The sequence below is a fragment of the Kryptolebias marmoratus genome, linkage group LG8 (assembly GCF_001649575.2).
Source record: "Kryptolebias marmoratus isolate JLee-2015 linkage group LG8, ASM164957v2, whole genome shotgun sequence".
Taxonomy (NCBI): domain Eukaryota; kingdom Metazoa; phylum Chordata; class Actinopteri; order Cyprinodontiformes; family Rivulidae; genus Kryptolebias; species Kryptolebias marmoratus.
In genome coordinates this window covers 5,328,366-5,337,538 of record NC_051437.1, presented here as the reverse complement: position 1 = coordinate 5,337,538, position 9,173 = coordinate 5,328,366, and positions in this window count along the sequence as shown.

Genomic DNA, 9,173 nt, shown 5'->3' with positions numbered 1-9,173 from the left:
GTAAAGACCACAGTGGTGCCTGTGGTCATCGGGGCCCTAGGGGCAGTCACCCCCAAACTGGAGCAGTGGCTACAACAGATCCCAGGAACAACATCAGACATCTCAGTCCAGAAATGTGCAGTTCTAGGCACAGCCAAGATACTGCGCAGAATCCTCAAGCTCCCAGGCCTCTGGTAGAGGACCCGAGCTCAGAGGATGAAACAAAGACCACCCGCGGAGGGTGAGAAGGGAATTTATATATATATATATATATATATATATATATGTATGTATATATATAAATTAAAATTAATAATTTCAGGGGTGACACAGTGGTTTAGAGCTGTTGACTCACAGTAAGAAGGTGACAGGATCCCCCCATCATGGGCCTTTCTTTATAGAGCTTACATGTTCTTCTCATGCGTGTGTTCTTTTTTTGTCAAGTGTGAATGGTTGTCTCCATGTGTCCCTGTGATGGACTTGAGACCTGTCCAGGTTGTCCCCCTGCCGTTTCACAACAACTGTGGGGATTAGACACATCCTCCCCCATGACCCTGCATGGAAAACTGGGTAAAGAAAATGGATAGATGCAGTGGTGGGCCGTCAGGGCCAGCAAGGCCTTCTCTGCTGGCCTAACATAACCAAGAATCATGATCATAATTATGATAAAGGTTAATTTAATTTTTAATTTACTTTCCCTAGATATCTAAAAGTGTTCATATTCTCTTCATGTCATATTATGCTCCTTCCAGTGCTGTTGTTTTTATCTAGAGTTTTTATCCAATCAGAATTTAGCTATGTTATGTTGCCAGGCTGTATGAAATCTGCCCGGGCCTTCAGAATAAACAATGCGGGCATCTGTGCACTGTAAGTGAACGGGCAAATACAGTTGATAGACAGTTGTGATAGCCAATCAGATCACGAGTTGTGTCAATAAGGCCCTCTAGCTGGCCTCATGTTGAACGTGACATTTACGCGTCCTGTGATTGGATATGGATACTTACTAGTTTGAGCCGCGGCAGTGCTATGCAGTTCAACAGAGTCACACCTAGGACTGTTAACGGTTAAAAACTTTTTTAACCCACAATGGCCGAAGGAGAGCAACACATTGATTTGGTTGCTGATATACTGGCAAGGCCTTTTCAAGACGAAATTTTCAAGAGAAGCTAGATCTCGTTAGAGGAGGACGGCCGACCCCGAGCTAGCTAACCTGTCCCAGAGAGGGAAAAAAGGAGAATGGATTTTGTGTTGAAATAAGTGTTTTGGGGGACACAACCATTTTGGTGAGTGTGTGGCAGGTCGGTGCAGATTTACTTTTAAGGTGAGTGGTCGGTGGCGCCAACGCCGCCTTTAAAGCCAGGTGTGCGCTATGCGCGCTCAGACATAGTCTTGTGAGGCTTCATTGTGACAGCATGCTGTGCGCTCCTGTGGTGAATTGTTTGGGGCGGTGCCTTCACCAGGCGCTGTGCTTGCCATCGTCGTATCCAGGATTGCAGTTGGTTGGTGTGGGTTCCTCCTGCTCTCTGGAGTGCGTGTGGTTGGGCGTGCGCTGTAGGCTTGTGGTTTGCAACGGGATCTTGGACCGTATATTTTTGTGGTTCCTCCATTCCTCCTGCGGCATTTAGGTGTGCGCACCTGATCAGCGGGTGTGCAGCTGCGTTGAGGCCACCTCCACCTCCTGCTGAAGGGGCCGTTGTTTTGTCCCAGTTTTGCTGCTTTATGCTGCTTTATTACCCTTTGGATTACGAACTACCCAATTAATAATCTGATTTTATTTAGGTAAGGACTCAACCTGCCTGTGGTGAGTCTTTTGTAATTTAACTGCATGTTTATTTGCTGATGCTGTTTTTTCCTTTGCATGTCAATTTATGTATAATTTGCCTGCATGTTTGGTGTTCTGTTATTTTATTACTGATTGCTTTGTTTGTTTGTTTTTTTCCGTTTGGTTGCAGTACGTTGTTTGTTGTGCACTAACATGTTTTTTTTTTGTTACTTCTTAATTGGGTTTGACGTATCCAGTGAATGTTGAAGGGCTAGTGTGCAATAGATAATTTAATAATCATGTCCAGATTTTAATTCTTTGTAAATCTATATTTTTAACTTCTGTGCAAATAAATTATTAATTTTTAGACCAATAATCCACCTCTCTTCATTATCCTGACCTAGGGCCCTTTTTGGTAAAGGTTGGAAAGTTTGACAGTCCCGGGGTTAAATCCCTGGGTGGCGTTGTGGGTTAAAGTTTTTTATAATTGAAGTCTCAGACACCGCTCACGTCACACTTGCAAACATTTTATTTATTTTATTCTATTTTTTTTAGTTTTGACAGTAGCATACTAGATATGTTTTAATTGCTGATGCAGGTTTGTTGATTTTTAAAATGCGCCAGATAATAGCCCATTTTGTACACAACTGAGGTGATGCAATGCCAAGTAGTGCTTAAGTGTGTTTCTAACTAATCTCCAATCCTGGTGTTATAAATGCTGGCATAATGAAAGGTATTTATTGACTAAGTTGGTCATCACTGAAGGCCTAAGTGTGAAATGCACCAACACTGGATGGATGGATGATCATGTCAATGTAATCAACAAATAGAAAAGAGACAAAAATAAGGACAATTTTAAAGACACAATTAAAGACTGGTTTAGAAATCATGAAAATTGTTTTCTGACATGTTAAGATGTCATGGTGTTATCAGCAACAGTCAACCAAAAGGACTTAGAAAAGAACTGCATTACATTATATTTTAGACAAATGTCAGGCTAATTGTGTCGTGTACCGCCTTCAAAATGAACAAAGCAGAGTATTAACTATGAAGAAAACAGTCTGTACAAAAAAATACTTACTATGTTCTTTAACACTTAAGTTTTACAGTGTTTTGTAGCAGGGCAGTTTTCCCTGCTTGAAAATGGGCTATTTGTTCATGACTAAGCCTCATTTTGGCCAGTTTTAGCTGATTTATATGTATTAGAAGAGCTTAAGTTAGACTCCACTCAAACATGGGCTCCAAATATATTCAGAAATCATACAAATAACAACCTGCTTCTGTTTGCAGTTGTTCATTTTCATGCAGCACATTAGGATTCAGGGATGCTGTGGTTTCTAACAGACAGTCACTGGGAGAATTTGAACAGAAAAACATGCAAATAAAAGAAAGAATAAAATGAAGCCGAGCTGAAGACTTCTCATCAGTCAGCACCAGCAGTGACTGCTGATTGATAATTACTGTTTCAGTTTAACCCATGTTATTTGTTTCAGGATTGATCATCTCTCAGGCACTGCATCTGTTTCTCTTCCATTTGTCTCAGTGATGAACTGATGTCTTCTTAAAAAAGTAAAAATGTTAACCTTTTACTAAAGACTCTTTGATTCCCCTAAAGCCCAATAATTACTTTCTACTTTCAAAGATATAATTCTCTAAACTCTATCGACGACGAAGAAAAAGGTTTCAGTAAATCTCTTATAAAGTTTCCTAAATGTGAGAGCACTAGCTTACATTAAAGTTACGAATGAAAAAGACAAATGTGTGTAAATAATGGTGCATTTAAAGTGTCTGCAATGAAAACACCCACCAGTGTAGTTTCCCATTGTTTCAGTGATTATTATTGGAAGGGGTGGTAATACACACAACTCCATTATCAGATCAGAAAGCCAAGTGATGAAAGATCTTCAGGCACATTATCTTGAACAACTCATTCATTTTTGCAGAAAATTAAATCCATCTTCATCAGTACTACAGCTGAGCATTTGTAGTAAAAGCCTCAGCAGATTCTATGACCTTTAGATAAAGGTAGACAAGCTGTTCTTGTCTTTATCCTTTTTCTCATCTGAGACTCAGCTGGAGCAAAGATGAGGATGTTTTCCTGTTTTCTATTTTTCTATGCGTTCTTTGCAATTTAACTTTTTCTACATACTGTGTGCTATTTAGCCATTTATATTTCAAAATATTCAGCTCATTCAACAGGTGGGCGCTACAACTGTGGCATTCTGTGATTTTGCTTCCTGGTTGCTCGTTCTGGTTCCTGGTTGGTCGGGTTCTTAATCATCTCCAGCTGTAGCTGATCAAGCCTTCAGCATGCTGGGTATTTAAGATGGAGCATTGCTCGCTTTGGGGATTAGCTTATCGGCCAACCTGAGTTCTGAAACTTGATCTTGAAATAATAAAGTTTTGTTTTCTGTGTACTCTCAGAGTTCCTGTTCCCTGCCAAAACCTGAAAACCTGTTGGATTCAACTGGAAGGAGTTTTGTGAGCCGCTGACCTGATCTGATCTGTGTTCTACCTGTCTGCCTCCACCTGGTGACCACACCCTCCTCAGCAACAAACGCTTCCTGAAATTACTCACAGAGGAATCTACACGCAATGTGTCAACGTTTACCTGTAAATACTCACCGCTGGATCTTCACATTGGCGCTTCCACCTACACCTGTAAATCCTCTGGCACTGTAAATAAAATCACTTTCGTTTTATTCGGTCTCCTGAGTCTGTCTTTCACCCGGCTGCTTGCCTTTGACTATTCTTGGTAAAACAACAACCTTTGTTTTTTGTAACTTTTATACTTTTAAAAATATACCGTAACTTAATTCACAAAAAATACATAGAGATATACAATTCCTTCAAAAACATTGTCTTTGAAATCTGATCAGCATACTTGATTTATTTTTGTCCTTATTCTACTTCTAGCTAGCATTTTGACACCTTTTACTTTTAATTAGCGTTCTACTACTTTTAGCTTTAACAACTAAATGTCAGCTTCTTTAGCAAATTACAGTGCAGTTATCCAGCACTCGGCAGTCACACTGCATTTCTGAATAAAATGCTGTTTCTCTGGTGAGCTGTTAATCAGTCTATAAAAATGGTGATACTCAAAAAGTCATTTTACTTTTGTACTAAAAACTACTTTTGTACTAAAATTATTTTGTATCAATTGGCAATTACAGAAAACTTTCCACTCTCATGTGGTGTGCCACAAGGGTCAATTCTTGAACCTCTAACTAAAGTCCTGCAGTCTTGTATGGTCTTATATCACATGTATGCAGATGACACTCATATCTATAACTGTATCATCAAATGATAGTTGTATAAAAAACACTGGAACAATGCATCAAACAAATTAGTGAGTGGATGTCAAATTTTTCTTAATTTAAACAACAATAAAGCAAAGGTTGTTTTTGGTGAACATACAGAGAAACTCAAAATTATTGATGATCTCAGTAGTCTGTCTTTAAAACATAAAAATCAAGTTAGGAACCTTGGAGTTACTTAGTAAAAACATGATTTTATCCAATCTTAAAAATATTGTAGAATTGTAAGAATAAGAGATTTTGTTTCTAAATCCAATCTTGAAACCCTTGATCATACTTTCATTTCCAGTCAACTAGATTATTTTAATAGATTACTCCGAGCTCTGTCAAAAAATGAAATTCAACAACTCCAGCTGGTCCAGAATGCAGCTACAAGAGTCTTAAAAAAGACCAAAAAATGTTGGCATATAACTCCAGTTCTTCATTCAGTCTGTTGGTTAACAGTTTCTCATACAGTACTTTATAAAGTATTTTTTTCTCATTCATAAATCACTGAACGGTTTAGCTCCAGAGTACTTAATGGACCATTTTATACATTATGAACCACTCAGACTTCTCAGATCAGCAAAAAATAGGCTTTTTAGTTGTTTCGCAAATCAGAACCAACATGGTGAAGCTGCCTTTAGTTTCTATGCCCCTCATAAGTGGAACAAACTGCCTGAGGAGCTTAGACTTGAGTCCAATTTGACCTGGTTTAAATCTAAATTAAAGTAACCCCCCCAAAAAAAACCACCCCAAATAATTGTTGATACTTATTTATGGTTATTTTATGTTAAAACCTTTAGCTAAATGTTTTGTTAAAATTAAAGTCGAGATGGTCAATATAGAGTTTTTTTTTAATCTAAGTGAATAATTTGGTAATTTTGAAAATTATATTTTGTGAAATAGTTTTGGATAGTTGGTACTAAATCATCATTCATAGAGCATGGAGTATTCAGAAAAGGAAAAATGCCTTTGTCCAGGCTAATAGCTAGTCAAAAGAAGGTCTGAATTTTGTTGTTTTTTGGGCTTATAAAATGTGTTTTTCTCAAAAACGATAAAACAGTATGAAGAAAATGCAATGTTGGCTAATAAAAACCTCTACATTCTTGCATGACACAGTTTGTTTAGTTTATGGATATTTTTGCAATTTAACAACATTGGTGTTACTACAGATGTGTTTGTGAGCGAAGCAAAGGTAGACAGTCTTTATGCCAATGGTACCAAGGCTGCTGATTGTAGCATCAGCCTGATCAGTGTGTCTAGCCAAATATATCCTTGATACCTCCCAGCATACTGATATATTCAGCAACCTACGCACACATTCATACATTCTTGTAGTAAGTAGGTTGTGTGGTTTAGAAAGTGGCAACAAACAAACGTGGTGTCTTTCACAGCAATGTGTTGTTTTGAGAGTTATTTTTAAGCCTCTTTGACTGATGTCCTAACTAAAAAGGTACTAACTATTGATAATTATTTGACAAAACATAATTTCAGCATAACTAGGGAAACTAACAAAAGGAAATATTTTCAGTATTTTCATCAAAAAAAAATGTTAACTAAAATTTAGAATTCCCAACCACTTAACCACTTCAGTTTTCACACAGAACTTGTCGCATGAAATGTTGCAACATTTATAGTGTTTGTTGTTTTGTTTAAAGAGCTATTTACAACAGGTAAGACATTCATTCTTCATACCTTTTCCACAGAACCCTTCTTAAAAATGACCAAAATATCTTGTTTATTTATTGTTGCATAAGACCAGTGGGACATGTTGAATGTTGTGGTTTGTTTGAGTTTATAAGTCTTGACATAATGACAGATGAATATATATTATGCAGAACTCATTTTTGTTCAGCACAGTGTAAACATACAACTCTGTAGTAAACATGCAGCTCTGAATACAACACCACATACAGATGATAGTCAGTCAAAACTGTGCAAGTTTGAACATCATGACCTTATATTTTATTCCCATAAATATAAAGGCAGTGTTTCAGAATTCAGACAGTTTGAGGTGATTTTGTACCACAAAGGGCTTTGACCTTGTTTTCCATCTATTTAGCTAATGCTGCAATGATGGAGCTCTTATTCTCTATTTCTGTCATAGTCGTCAGTTACCTTTACTCACCCAGCAAATAACAGCTCTGTTCTGAATCTCAGCATCGCACAGGAATTACACTTGACCTTTTCCTTCCAGTACATCTCTTTTTAAAAAGAGTGCACAGTCTATGACCATACGCCGCTGACAGGGGAGGGAAATTGGACCTGTGTTGAACAAAAAGAAGAATTATGCACATCCAGGTCTTTTTACTTCACCATTATGGGTCATTACTGCGGTGGAGTGAAAATAATATGCTGAGATTGACCTGTCATGGGTAGATGTGTGTTCACTTATGCAGTTTCCATTCAGGGAGATCAAGGAACAGATAATAGACTGCACGGAGCGCTGTGTTGACAAAATGCTCAGCAAACAGCACACAGAGGTTTAGGTCATTTAGACTGCATTGGTTCTGGCTTGTTAACTCATGTAAACTGCATTTTATCAAACTGTCTGTGGATGGTGTAGGAAAAAGCACATGTATTCATACAAATATAAGCTAAACACATTAGGGTGGAATGATTATTTCCTGCTGCCGAAGGCAAAAGGATAATGTTTTTGCCCATGCCTGTTTCTGTGTGTGTGTGTGCATGTATTTGCTTGTCTGTACTGTTTCTCATGAACCATTGAACAGATTTTAATGAACATTTCATGAAAATTTTATCAATGGGTTGACATCTACGTTTTGGACATCTTCTGATTAATTTTTGGAGTTAACTCCATTCAAGATGTCCACCACAGTAAAGCAATCTTAGCAAATACAAAAATGGCTCTAACTCAGTCAGTTTTAAAGATACTGACCTAAATTTTGGAGTGGTAGTCGCTGGGAGCGATCCCCAACACATTGTCTGAGCACTAACAGATTTCACAAGATCTGTGTTAAAGATATTGCCATTAGCTATTGAAGTCAACACTGGCTGTTAGCAAAATATCTCATTAACTACTGGATAGATTTTAGTAAAATTTTAGGAAACAATCAATGGATGCACATCTACAACTAATTAATTTGAAGCCGAAGGAGCAGACTCGGCTCGCTTCAGGTTCTTTTTCCACAGGGGAGGGACAACTCAGACAATTTACGCTTTCAGGATGACGCTACAAAATAACTAAAGTTTATCTATTTATTCTAATAAAGCACAGAATTAGTACAAGGACCAGCGCTGGGACTTCTGTAGACAACATCTTAAGGATGAAGCTGGAAGCAGAAGCCCTGATCCAAGGAAATGTGGACTCACATCATTTCTAGGCTCTGTCCATTCCAGAAGACCAGAGAACTCCCTCACGTGACATCAGTAGTTTTCTATGTGTAGCCGGAGATGGCTTTAACTGTTTCAAGCAAGTGTTTCATTGGGTGTAGTGTAATTTAATCTGTAAGCGTGCAGAAATAATAAACTATTCTACCAACTAATAAACAATATGGCAATGGCTTGATACAGCTGATAAAGGCGGTTAAGCAACTGTTTTTTCCTCTATATTTCTTGAGTACTTACCTTTATTTTAGGACATATCCAACAAACCTGAACTAAATTCAAGTCAAGACAGCTGCCGACATTCAACATTATCAACATTAACCAACCCAAAAATGACTATGACTACTGGTGTAGTAGTAGTTGAGAGTCATTCACAAAACATAGTTCAATCATTAACAGATCAATTCAATTCAATTCAAATTCAAAAATACTTTATTAATCCCAAAGGGAAATTAAATGTTGACGTAGCTCATTTAAATCAAGGAGTTATTATAGATGGTGATGGCTGTGGGCAGGAAAGATCTCCTGTAGCAGTCCATTTTACAACTAATGTGAAGAAGCCTTTGACTAAAGAAACTCTGTTTTCCGATGACAGTCTCATGAAGAGGATGGTCAGGGTTGTCCATGATTTTCTTGATTTTATGCAAAATCCTTCTTTGCATCATCATCTCCAGAGGTTCCACAGTCATCCCCAGAACAGAACCAGCTTTCTTTATCAGGTTGTTGAGCCTTTTTAGGTCCCTGGCTCTGATGCTGCTGCCCCAACAGATGATGGCAGAGGAGAT